Raw genomic sequence first — 14,473 nt, forward strand, 5'->3', positions numbered from 1 at the left:
AGAAAGATCCAGCTGACTGAAATAAGTTCATTAGATGAAAACCAACAAAAATTGACAAGAACCACGAAAAGTTCTTGTATTTTAAGATAAAATCATACGCTATTAAAGAAAAAACTCCCAGCTCACTGAAATATGTTCATTTGCTGAAAACCAACAAAACCACGAAAAGTTCTTGTATTTGAAGATAAAATCTTTTTGCTTTGAAGAAGAAAGATCCAGCTGACTGAAATAACTTCATTCGATGAGAACCAACAAAAATTGACAAGAACCACGAAAAGTTCTTGTATTTTAAGATAAAATCTTACGCTATTAAAGAAAAAACTTCTTGCTCGCTGAAATATGTTCATTTGCTGAAAACAAACAAAACCACGAAAAGTTCTTGTCTTTGAAGATAAAATCTTTTTGCTTTGAAGAAGAAAGATCGAGCTGACTGAAATAAGTTCATCAGATGAAAACCAACAAAAATTGACAAGAACCACGAAAAGTTCTTGTATTTTAAGATAAAATCTTACTCTATTGAGGAAAAAACTTCCAGCTCGCTGAAATCTGTTCATTTGCTGAAAAGCATCAAAACCACGAAAAGTTCTTGTATTTGAAGATGAAATCTTTTTGCTTTGAAGAAGAAAGATCGAGCTGACTGAAATAACTTCATTAGATGAAAACGAACAAAAATTGACAAGAACCACGAAAAGTTCTTGTATTTTAAGATAAAATCTTACGCTATTAAAGAAAAAACTTCTTGCTCGCTGAAATCTGTTCATTTGCTGAAAACCAACAAAACCACGAAAAGTTCTTGTATTTGAAGATAAAATCTTTTTGCTTTGAAGAAGAAAGATCGAGCTGACTGAAATAAGTTCATTAGATGAAAACCAACAAAAATTGACAAGAACCACGAAAAGTTCTTGTATTTTAAGATAAAATCTTATGCTATTAAGGAAAAAACTCCCAGCTCGCTGAAATCTGTTCATTTGCTGAAAACCAACAAAACCACGAAAAGTTCTTGTATTTGAAGATAAAATCTTTTTGCTTTGAAGAAGAAAGATCTAGCTGACTGAAATAAGTTCATTAGATGAAAACCAACAAAAATTGACAAGAACCACGAAAAGTTCTTGTATTTTAAGATAAAATCATACGCTATTAAAGAAAAAACTCACAGCTCACTGAAATATGTTCATTTGCTGAAAACCAACAAAACCACGAAAAGTTCTTGTATTTTAAGATAAAATCTTATGCTATTAAGGAAAAAACTCCCAGCTCGCTGAAATCTGTTCATTTGCTGAAAACCAACAAAACCACGAAAAGTTCTTGTATTTGAAGATAAAATCTTTTTGCTTTGAAGAAGAAAGATCTAGCTGACTGAAATAAGTTCATTCGATGAAAACCAACAAAAATTGACAAGAACCACGAAAAGTTCTTGTATTTTAAGATAAAATCATACGCTATTAAAGAAAAAACTCACAGCTCACTGAAATATGTTCATTTGCTGAAAACCAACAAAACCACGAAAAGTTCTTGTATTTGAAGATAAAATCTTTTTGCTTTGAAGAAGAAAGATCCAGCTGACTGAAATAAGTTCATGAGATGAAAACCAACAAAAATTGACAAGAACCATGAAAAGTTCTTGTATTTTAAGATAAAATCTTACTCTATTAAGGAAAAAACTTCCAGCTCGCTGAAATATGTTCATTTGCTGAAAACCATCAAAACGACGAAAAGTTCTTGTATTTGAAGATAAAATCTTTTTGCTTTGAAGAAGAAAGATCTAGCTGACTGAAATAACTTCATTCGATGAAAACGAAGAAAAATTGACAAGAACCACGAAAAGTTCTTGTATTTTAAGATAAAATCTTACGCTATTAAAGAAAAAACTTCTTGCTCGCTGAAATATGTTCATTTGCTGAAAACCAACAAAACCACGAAAAGTTCTTGCATTTGAAGATAAAATCATTTTGCTTTGAAGAAGAAACATCTAGCTGACTGAAATAAGTTCATGAGATGAAAACCAACAAAAATTGACAAGAACCACGAAAAGTTCTTGTATTTTCAGACAAAATCTTACGCGATTAAGGAAAAAACTTCCAGCTCGCTGAAATATGTTCATTTGCTGAAAACCATCAAAACCACGAAAAGTTCTTGTATTTGAAGATAAAATCTTTTTGCTTTGAAGAAGAAAGATCTGGCTGACTGAAATAAGTTCATGAGATGAAAACCAACAAAAATTGACAAGAACCACGAAAAGTTCTTGTATTTTAAGATAAAATCTTACGCTATTAAAGAAAAAACTCCCAGCTCGCTGAAATATGTTCATTTGCTGAAAACCAACAAAACCACGAAAAGTTCTTGTATTTGAAGATAAAATCTTTTTGCTTTGAAGAAGAAAGATCTTGCTGACTGAAATAAGTTCATTCGATGAAAACCAACAAAAATTGACAAGAACCACGAAAAGTTCTTGTATTTTAAGATGAAATCTTACTCTTTTCAGGAAAAAACTTCCAGCTCGCTGAAATATGTTCATTTGCTGAAAACCAACAAAACCACGAAAAGTTCTTGTATTTGAAGATAAAAACTTTTTGCTTTGAAGAAGAAAGATCTAGCTGACTGAAATAAGTTCATCAGATGAAAACCAACAAAAATTGACAAGAACCACGAAAAGTTCTTGTATTTTAAGATAAAATCTTACTCTATTAAGGAAAAAACTTCCAGCTCGCTGAAATATGTTCATTTGCTGAAAACCAACAAAACCACGAAAAGTTCTTGTATTTGAAGATAAAATCTTTTTGCTTTGAAGAAGAAAGATCTAGCTGACTGAAATAAGTTCATGAGATGAAAACCAACAAAAATTGACAAGAACCACGAAAAGTTCTTGTATTTTAAGATAAAATCTTACTCTATTAAGGAAAAAACTTCCAGCTCGCTGAAATATGTTCATTTGCTGAAAACCATCAAAACCACGAAAAGTTCTTGTATTTGAAGATAAAATCTTTTTGCTTTGAAGAAGAAAGATCTAGCTGACTGAAATAAGTTCATTAGATGAAAACGAACAAAAATTGACATGAACCACGAAAAGTTCTTGTATTTTAAGATAAATCTTATGCTATTAAAGAAAAAACTTCTTGCTCGCTGAAATCTGTTCATTTGCTGAAAACCTACAAAACCACGAAAAGTTCTTGTATTTGAAGATAAAATCTTTTTGCTTTGAAGAAGAAAGATCTAGCTGACTGAAATAAGTTCATCAGATGAAAACGAACAAAAAGTGACATGAACCACGAAAAGTTCTTGTATTTTAAGATAAAATCTTACGCTATTAAAGAAAAAACTTCTTGCTCGCTGAAATCTGTTCATTTGCTGAAAACCTACAAAACCACGAAAAGTTCTTGTATTTGAAGATAAAATCTTTTTGCTTTGAAGAAGAAAGATCTGGCTGACTGAAATAAGTTCATTAGATGAAAACCAACAAAAATTGACAAGAACCACGAAAAGTTCTTGTATTTTAAGATAAAATCTTACTCTATTAAGGAAAAAACTTCCAGCTCGCTGAAATATGTTCATTTGCTGAAAACCATCAAAACCACGAAAAGTTCTTCTATTTGAAGATAAAATCTTTTTGCTTTGAAGAAGAAAGATCGAGCTGACTGAAATAAGTTCATGAGATGAAAACGAACAAAAATTGACAAGAACCACGAAAAGTTCTTGTATTTTAAGATAAAATCTTACGCTATTAAAGAAAAAACTTCTTGCTCGCTGAAATCTGTTCATTTGCTGAAAACCAACAAAACCACGAAAAGTTCTTGTATTTGAAGATAAAATCTTTTTGCTTTGAAGAAGAAAGATCGAGCTGACTGAAATAAGTTCATCAGATGAAAACCAACAAAAATTGACAAGAACCACGAAAAGTTCTTGTATTTTAAGATAAAATCTTATGCTATTAAGGAAAAAACTCCCAGCTCGCTGAAATCTGTTCATTTGCTGAAAACCAACAAAACCACGAAAAGTTCTTGTATTTGAAGATAAAATCTTTTTGCTTTGAAGAAGAAAGATCTAGCTGACTGAAATAAGTTCATTAGATGAAAACCAACAAAAATTGACAAGAACCACGAAAAGTTATTGTATTTTAAGATAAAATCATACGCTATTAAAGAAAAAACTCCCAGCTCACTGAAATATGTTCATTTGCTGAAAACCAACAAAACCACGAAAAGTTCTTGTATTTGAAGATAAAATCTTTTTGCTTTGAAGAAGAAAGATCTAGCTGACTGAAATAAGTTCATTAGATGAAAACCAACAAAAATTGACAAGAACCATGAAAAGTTCTTGTATTTTAAGATAAAATCTTACTCTATTAAGGAAAAAACTTCCAGCTCGCTGAAATATGTTCATTTGCTGAAAACCATCAAAACCACGAAAAGTTCTTGTATTTGAAGATAAAATCTTTTTGCTTTGAAGAAGAAAGATCTAGCTGACTGAAAAATCTTCATTCGATGAAAACGAAGAAAAATTGACAAGAACCACGAAAAGTTCTTGTATTTTAAGATAAAATCTTACGCCATTAAAGAAAAAACTTCTTGCTCGCTGAAATATGTTCATTTGCTGAAAACCAACAAAACCACGAAAAGTTCTTGTATTTGAAGATAAAATCTTTTTGCTTTGAAGAAGAAAGATCGAGCTGACTGAAATAAGTTCATGAGATGAAAACCAACAAAAATTGACAAGAACCACGAAAAGTTCTTGTATTTTAAGACAAAATCTTACACGATTAAGGAAAAAACTTCCAGCTCGCTGAAATCTGTTCATTTGCTGAAAACCATCAAAACCACGAAAAGTTCTTGTATTTGAAGATAAAATCTTTTTGCTTTGAAGAAGAAAGATCTGGCTGACTGAAATAAGTTCATTAGATGAAAACCAACAAAAATTGACAAGAACCACGAAAAGTTCTTGTATTTTAAGATAAAATCTTACGCTATCAAAGAAAAAACTCCCAGCTCGCTGAAATATGTTCATTTGCTGAAAACCAACAAAACCACGAAAAGTTCTTGTATTTGAAGATAAAATCTTTTTGCTTTGAAGAAGAAAGATCTCGCTGACTGAAATAAGTTCATTAGATGAAAACCAACAAAAATTGACAAGAACCACGAAAAGTTCTTGTATTTTAAGATAAAATCTTACTCTATTAAGGAAAAAACTTCCAGCTCGCTGAAATATGTTCATTTGCTGAAAAGCATCAAAACCACGAAAAGTTCTTGTATTTGAAGATAAAATCTTTTTGCTTTGAAGAAGAAAGATCTAGCTGACTGAAATAAGTTCATGAGATGAAAACGAACAAAAATTGACATGAACCACGAAAAGTTCTTGTATTTTAAGATAAAATCTTACGCTATTAAAGAAAAAACTTCTTGCTCGCTGAAATATGTTCATTTGCTGAAAACCAACAAAACCACGAAAAGTTCTTGTATTTGAAGATAAAATCTTTTTGCTTTGAAGAAGAAAGATCGAGCTGACTGAAATAAGTTCATGAGATGAAAATCAACAAAAATTGACAAGAACCACGAAAAGTTCTTGTATTTTAAGATAAAATCTTACGCTATCAAAGAAAAAACTCCCAGCTCGCTGAAATATGTTCATTTGCTGAAAACCAACAAAACCACGAAAAGTTCTTGTATTTGAAGATAAAATCTTTTTGCTTTGAAGAAGAAAGATCTAGCTGACTGAAATAAGTTCATTAGATGAAAACCAACAAAAATTGACAAGAACCACGAAAAGTTCTTGTATTTTAAGATAAAATCTTACTCTATTAAGGAAAAAACTTCCAGCTCGCTGAAATATGTTCATTTGCTGAAAACCAACAAAACCACGAAACGTTCTTGTATTTGATGATAAAATCTTTTTGCTTTGAAGAAGAAAGATCGAGCTGACTGAAATAAGTTCATTAGATGAAAACCAACAAAAATTGACAAGAACCACGAAAAGTTCTTGTATTTCAAGATAAAATCTTGCTCTATTAAGGAAAAAACTTCCAGCTCGCTGAAATATGTTCATTTGCTGAAAACCATCAAAACCACGAAAAGTTCTTGTATTTGAAGATAAAATCTTTTTGCTTTGAAGAAGAAAGATCTAGCTGACTGAAATAAGTTCAATAGATGAAAACGAACAAAAATTGACAAGAACCACGAAAAGTTCTTGTATTTTAAGATAAAATCTTACGCTATTAAAGAAAAAAATTCTTGCTCGCTGAAATCTGTTCATTTGCTGAAAACCATCAAAACCACGAAAAGTTCTTGTATTTTAAGATAAAATCTTACGCTATCAAAGAAAAAACTCCCAGCTCGCTGAAATATGTTCATTTGCTGAAAACCAACAAAACCACGAAAAGTTCTTGTATTTGAAGATAAAATCTTTTTGCTTTGAAGAAGAAAGATCTAGCTGACTGAAATAAGTTCATTAGATGAAAACCAACAAAAATTGACAAGAACCACGAAAAGTTCTTGTATTTTAAGATAAAATCTTACTCTATTAAGGAAAAAACTTCCAGCTCGCTGAAATATGTTCATTTGCTGAAAACCAACAAAACCACGAAAAGTTCTTGTATTTGATGATAAAATCTTTTTGCTTTGAAGAAGAAAGATCCAGCTGACTGAAATAAGTTCATTAGATGAAGACCAACAAAAATTGACAAGAACCACGAAAAGTTCTTGTATTTTAAGATAAAATCTTACTCGATTAAGGAAAAAACTTCCAGCTCGCTGAAATATGTTCATTTGCTGAAAACCATCAAAACCACGAAAAGTTCTTGTATTTGAAGATAAAATCTTTTTGCTTTGAAGAAGAAAGATCTAGCTGACTGAAATAAGTTCATTAGATGAAAACGAACAAAAATTGACAAGAACCACGAAAAGTTCTTGTATTTTAAGATAAAATCTTACGCTATTAAAGAAAAAAATTCTTGCTCGCTGAAATCTGTTCATTTGCTGAAAACCATCAAAACCACGAAAAGTTCTTGTATTTGAAGATAAAATCTTTTTGCTTTGACGAAGAAAGATCTAGCTGACTGAAATAAGTTCATTGGATGAAAACCAACAAAAATTGACAAGAACCACGAAAAGTTCTTGTATTTTAAGATAAAATCTTACTCTATTAAGGAAAAAACTTCCAGCTCGCTGAAATCTGTTCATTTGCTGAAAACCATCAAAACCACGAAAAGTTCTTGTATTTGAAGATAAAATCTTTTTGCTTTGAAGAAGAAAGATCTAGCTGACTGAAATAACTTCATTCGATGAAAACCAACAAAAATTGACAAGAACCACGAAAAGTTCTTGTATATTCAGATAAAATCTTACGCTATTAAAGAAAAAACTTCTTGCTCGCTGAAATATGTTCATTTGCTGAAAACCAACAAAACCACAAAAAGTTCTTGTATTTGAAGATAAAATCTTTTTGCTTTGAAGAAGAAAGATCTAGCTGACTGAAATAAGTTCATTAGATGAAAACCAACAAAAATTGACAAGAACCACGAAAAGTTCTTGTATTTTAAGATAAAATCTTACGCTATTAAAGAAAAAACTTCTTGCTCGCTGAAATCTGTTTATTTGCTGAAAACCAACAAAACCACGAAAAGTTCTTGTATTTGAAGATAAAATCTTTTTGCTTTGAAGAAGAAAGATCGAGCTGACTGAAATAAGTTCATGAGATGAAAACCAACAAAAATTGACAAGAACCACGAAAAGTTCTTGTATTTCAAGACAAAATCTTACGCGATTAAGGAAAAAACTTCCAGCTCGCTGAAATCTGTTCATTTGCTGAAAACCATCAAAACCACGAAAAGTTCTTGTATTTGAAGATAAAATCTTTTTGCTTTGAAGAAGAAAGATCTGGCTGACTGAAATAAGTTCATTAGATGAAAACCAACAAAAATTGACAAGAACCACGAAAAGTTCTTGTATTTTAAGATAAAATCTTACGCTATCAAAGAAAAAATTCCCAGCTCGCTGAAATATGTTCATTTGCTGAAAACCAACAAAACCACGAAAAGTTCTTGTATTTGAAGATAAAATCTTTTTGCTTTGAAGAAGAAAGATCTAGCTGACTGAAATAAGTTCATTAGATGAAAACCAACAAAAATTGACAAGAACCACGAAAAGTTCTTGTATTTTAAGATAAAATCTTACTCTATTAAGGAAAAAACTTCCAGCTCGCTGAAATATGTTCATTTGCTGAAAAGCATCAAAACCACGAAAAGTTCTTGTATTTGAAGATAAAATCTTTTTGCTTTGAAGAAGAAAGATCTAGCTGACTGAAATAAGTTCATGAGATGAAAACGAACAAAAATTGACATGAACCACGAAAAGTTCTTGTATTTTAAGATAAAATCTTACGCTATTAAAGAAAAAACTTCTTGCTCGCTGAAATATGTTCATTTGCTGAAAACCAACAAAACCACGAAAAGTTCTTCTATTTGAAGATAAAATCTTTTTGCTTTGAAGAAGAAAGATCTAGCTGACTGAAATAAGTTCATTAGATGAAAACCAACAAAAATTGACAAGAACCACGAAAAGTTCTTGTATTTTAAGATAAAATCTTACTCTATTAAGGAAAAAACTTCCAGCTCGCTGAAATATGTTCATTTGCTGAAAACCAACAAAACCACGAAAAGTTCTTGTATTTGATGATAAAATCTTTTTGCTTTGAAGAAGAAAGATCTAGCTGACTGAAATAAGTTCATTGGATGAAAACCAACAAAAATTGACAAGAACCACGAAAAGTTCTTGTATTTTAAGATAAAATCTTACTCTATTAAGGAAAAAACTTCCAGCTCGCTGAAATATGTTCATTTGCTGAAAACCATCAAAACCACGAAAAGTTCTTGTATTTGAAGATAAAATCTTTTTGCTTTGAAGAAGAAAGATCCAGCTGACTGAAATAAGTTCATTCGATGAAAACGAACAAAAATTGACAAGAACCACGAAAAGTTCTTGTATTTTAAGATAAAATCTTACACTATTAAAGAAAAAAATTCTTGCTCGCTGAAATCTGTTCATTTGCTGAAAACCAACAAAACCACGAAAAGTTCTTCTATTTGAAGATAAAATCTTTTTGCTTTGAAGAAGAAAGATCGAGCTGACTGAAATAAGTTCATGAGATGAAAACCAACAAAAATTGACAAGAACCACGAAAAGTTCTTGTATTTTAAGATAAAATCTTACGCTATTAAGGAAAAAACTCCCAGCTCGCTGAAATCTGTTCATTTGCTGAAAACCAACAAAACCACGAAAAGTTCTTGTATTTGAAGATAAAATCTTTTTGCTTTGAAGAAGAAAGATCTGGCTGACTGAAATAAGTTCATTAGATGAAAACCAACAAAAATTGACAAGAACCACGAAAAGTTCTTGTATTTTAAGATAAAATCTTACTCTATCAAGGAAAAAACTTCCAGCTCGCTGAAATATGTTCATTTGCTGAAAACCATCAAAACCACGAAAAGTTCTTGTATTTGAAGATAAAATCTTTTTGCTTTGAAGAAGAAAGATCTAGCTGACTGAAATAACTTCATTCGATGAAAACCAACAAAAATTGACAAGAACCACGAAAAGTTCTTGTATTTTAAGATAAAATCTTACGCTATTAAAGAAAAAACTTCTTGCTCGCTGAAATATGTTCATTTGCTGAAAACCAACAAAATCACGAAAAGTTCTTGTATTTGAAGATAAAATCTTTTTGCTTTGAAGAAGAAAGATCTTGCTGACTGAAATAAGTTGATTCGATGAAAACCAACAAAAATTGACAAGAACCACGAAAAGTTCTTGTATTTTAAGATAAAATCTTACGCTATTAAGGAAAAAACTTCCTGCTCGCTGAAATATGTTCATTTGCTGAAAACCATCAAAACCACGAAAAGTTCTTGTATTTGAAGATAAAATCTTTTTGCTTTGAAGAAGAAAGATCTAGCTGACTGAAATAAGTTCATTCGATGAAAACGAACAAAAATTGACAAGAACCACGAAAAGTTCTTGTATTTTAAGATAAAATCTTACGCTATTAAAGAAAAAAATTCTTGCTCGCTGAAATCTGTTCATTTGCTGAAAACCAACAAAACCACGAAAAGTTCTTGTATTTGAAGATAAAATCTTTTTGCTTTGACGAAGAAAGATCTAGCTGACTGAAATAAGTTCATTGGATGAAAACCAACAAAAATTGACAAGAACCACGAAAAGTTCTTGTATTTTAAGATAAAATCTTACTCTATTAAGGAAAAAACTTCCAGCTCGCTGAAATATGTTCATTTGCTGAAAACCATCAAAACCACGAAAAGTTCTTGTATTTGAAGATAAAATATTTTTGCTTTGAAGAAGAAAGATCGAGCTGACTGAAATAAGTTCATTAGATGAAAACCAACAAAAATTGACAAGAACCACGAAAAGTTCTTGTATTTTAAGATAAAATCTTACGCTATTAAGGAAAAAACTCCCAGCTCGCTGAAATCTGTTCATTTGCTGAAAACCAACAAAACCACGAAAAGTTCTTGTATTTGAAGATAAAATCTTTTTGCTTTGAAGAAGAAAGATCTGGCTGACTGAAATAAGTTCATTAGATGAAAACCAACAAAAATTGACAAGAACCACGAAAAGTTCTTGTATTTTAAGATAAAATCTTACTCTATCAAGGAAAAAACTTCCAGCTCGCTGAAATATGTTCATTTGCTGAAAACCATCAAAACCACGAAAAGTTCTTGTATTTGAAGATAAAATCTTTTTGCTTTGAAGAAGAAAGATCTAGCTGACTGAAATAACTTCATTCGATGAAAACCAACAAAAATTGACAAGAACCACGAAAAGTTCTTGTATTTTAAGATAAAATCTTACGCTATTAAAGAAAAAACTTCTTGCTCGCTGAAATATGTTCATTTGCTGAAAACCAACAAAACCACGAAAAGTTCTTGTATTTGAAGATAAAATCTTTTTGCTTTGAAGAAGAAAGATCTTGCTGACTGAAATAAGTTCATTCGATGAAAACCAACAAAAATTGACAAGAACCACGAAAAGTTCTTGTATTTTAAGATAAAATCTTACGCTATTAAGGAAAAAACTTCCAGCTCGCTGAAATATGTTCATTTGCTGAAAACCAACAAAACCACGAAAAGTTCTTGTATTTGATGATAAAATCTTTTTGCTTTGAAGAAGAAAGATCTAGCTGACTGAAATAAGTTCATTAGATGAAAACCAACAAAAATTGACAAGAACCACGAAAAGTTCTTGTATTTTAAGATAAAATCTTACTCTATTAAGGAAAAAACTTCCAGCTCGCTGAAATATGTTCATTTGCTGAAAACCATCAAAACCACGAAAAGTTCTTGTATTTGAAGATAAAATCTTTTTGCTTTGAAGAAGAAAGATCTAGCTGACTGAAATAAGTTCATTAGATGAAAACGAACAAAAATTGACAAGAACCACGAAAAGTTCTTGTATTTTAAGATAAAATCTTACGCTATTAAAGAAAACAATTCTTGCTCGCTGAAATCTGTTCATTTGCTGAAAACCATCAAAACCACGAAAAGTTCTTGTATTTGAAGATAAAATCTTTTTGCTTTGACGAAGAAAGATCTAGCTGACTGAAATAAGTTCATTGGATGAAAACCAACAAAAATTGACAAGAACCACGAAAAGTTCTTGTATTTTAAGATAAAATCTTACTCTATTAAGGAAAAAACTTCCAGCTCGCTGAAATATGTTCATTTGCTGAAAACCATCAAAACCACGAAAAGTTCTTGTATTTGAAGATAAAATCTTTTTGCTTTGAAGAAGAAAGATCGAGCTGACTGAAATAAGTTCATTAGATGAAAACCAACAAAAATTGACAAGAACCACGAAAAGTTCTTGTATTTTAAGATAAAATCTTACGCTATTAAGGAAAAAACACCCAGCTCGCTGAAATCTGTTCATTTGCTGAAAACCAACAAAACCACGAAAAGTTGTTGTATTTGAAGATAAAATCTTTTTGCTTTGAAGAAGAAAGATCTGGCTGACTGAAATAAGTTCATTAGATGAAAACCAACAAAAATTGACAAGAACCACGAAAAGTTCTTGTATTTTAAGATAAAATCTTACTCTATTAAGGAAAAAACTTCCAGCTCGCTGAAATATGTTCATTTGCTGAAAACCATCAAAACCACGAAAAGTTCTTGTATTTGAAGATAAAATCTTTTTGCTTTGAAGAAGAAAGATCTAGCTGACTGAAATAAGTTCATTAGATGAAAACCAACAAAAATTGACAAGAACCACGAAAAGTTCTTGTATTTTAAGATAAAATCTTACGCTATTAAAGAAAAAACTTCTTGCTCGCTGAAATCTGTTTATTTGCTGAAAACCAACAAAACCACGAAAAGTTCTTGTATTTGAAGATAAAATCTTTTTGCTTTGAAGAAGAAAGATCGAGCTGACTGAAATAAGTTCATGAGATGAAAACCAACAAAAATTGACAAGAACCACGAAAAGTTCTTGTATTTTAAGACAAAATCTTACGCGATTAAGGAAAAAACTTCCAGCTCGCTGAAATATGTTCATTTGCTGAAAACCATCAAAACCACGAAAAGTTCTTGTATTTGAAGATAAAATATTTTTGCTTTGAAGAAGAAAGATCGAGCTGACTGAAATAAGTTCATTAGATGAAAACCAACAAAAATTGACAAGAACCACGAAAAGTTCTTGTATTTTAAGATAAAATCTTACGCTATTAAGGAAAAAACTCCCAGCTCGCTGAAATCTGTTCATTTGCTGAAAACCAACAAAACCACGAAAAGTTCTTGTATTTGAAGATAAAATCTTTTTGCTTTGAAGAAGAAAGATCTGCCTGACTGAAATAAGTTCATTAGATGAAAACCAACAAAAATTGACAAGAACCACGAAAAGTTCTTGTATTTTAAGATAAAATCTTACTCTATTAAGGAAAAAACTTCCAGCTCGCTGAAATATGTTCATTTGCTGAAAACCATCAAAACCACGAAAAGTTCTTGTATTTGAAGATAAAATCTTTTTGCTTTGAAGAAGAAAGATCTAGCTGACTGAAATAACTTCATTCGATGAAAACCAACAAAAATTGACAAGAACCACGAAAAGTTCTTGTATTTTAAGATAAAATCTTACGCTATTAAAGAAAAAACTTCTTGCTCGCTGAAATATGTTCATTTGCTGAAAACCAACAAAACCACGAAAAGTTCTTGTATTTGAAGATAAAATCTTTTTGCTTTGAAGAAGAAAGATCTTGCTGACTGAAATAAGTTCATTCGATGAAAACCAACAAAAATTGACAAGAACCACGAAAAGTTCTTGTATTTTAAGATAAAATCTTACGCTATTAAGGAAAAAACTTCCAGCTCGCTGAAATATGTTCATTTGCTGAAAACCAACAAAACCACGAAAAGTTCTTGTATTTGATGATAAAATCTTTTTGCTTTGAAGAAGAAAGATCTAGCTGACTGAAATAAGTTCATTAGATGAAAACCAACAAAAATTGACAAGAACCACGAAAAGTTCTTGTATTTTAAGATAAAATCTTACTCTATTAAGGAAAAAACTTCCAGCTCGCTGAAATATGTTCATTTGCTGAAAACCATCAAAACCACGAAAAGTTCTTGTATTTGAAGATAAAATCTTTTTGCTTTGAAGAAGAAAGATCTAGCTGACTGAAATAAGTTCATTAGATGAAAACGAACAAAAATTGACAAGAACCACGAAAAGTTCTTGTATTTTAAGATAAAATCTTACGCTATTAAAGAAAACAATTCTTGCTCGCTGAAATCTGTTCATTTGCTGAAAACCATCAAAACCACGAAAAGTTCTTGTATTTGAAGATAAAATCTTTTTGCTTTGACGAAGAAAGATCTAGCTGACTGAAATAAGTTCATTGGATGAAAACCAACAAAAATTGACAAGAACCACGAAAAGTTCTTGTATTTTAAGATAAAATCTTACTCTATTAAGGAAAAAACTTCCAGCTCGCTGAAATATGTTCATTTGCTGAAAACCATCAAAACCACGAAAAGTTCTTGTATTTGAAGATAAAATCTTTTTGCTTTGAAGAAGAAAGATCGAGCTGACTGAAATAAGTTCATTGGATGAGAACCAACAAAAATTGACAAGAACCACGAAAAGTTCTTGTATTTTAAGATAAAATCTTACGCTATTAAGGAAAAAACACCCAGCTCGCTGAAATCTGTTCATTTGCTGAAAACCAACAAAACCACGAAAAGTTGTTGTATTTGAAGATAAAATCTTTTTGCTTTGAAGAAGAAAGATCTGGCTGACTGAAATAAGTTCATTAGATGAAAACCAACAAAAATTGACAAGAACCACGAAAAGTTCTTGTATTTTAAGATAAAATCTTACTCTATTAAGGAAAAAACTTCCAGCTCGCTGAAATATGTTCATTTGCTGAAAACCATCAAAACCACGAAAAGTTCTTGTATTTGAAGATAAAATCTTTTTGCTTT

The sequence above is a fragment of the Heptranchias perlo genome, chromosome 5, assembly GCF_035084215.1.
Source record: "Heptranchias perlo isolate sHepPer1 chromosome 5, sHepPer1.hap1, whole genome shotgun sequence".
NCBI classification, from domain to species: Eukaryota; Metazoa; Chordata; class Chondrichthyes; order Hexanchiformes; family Hexanchidae; genus Heptranchias; species Heptranchias perlo.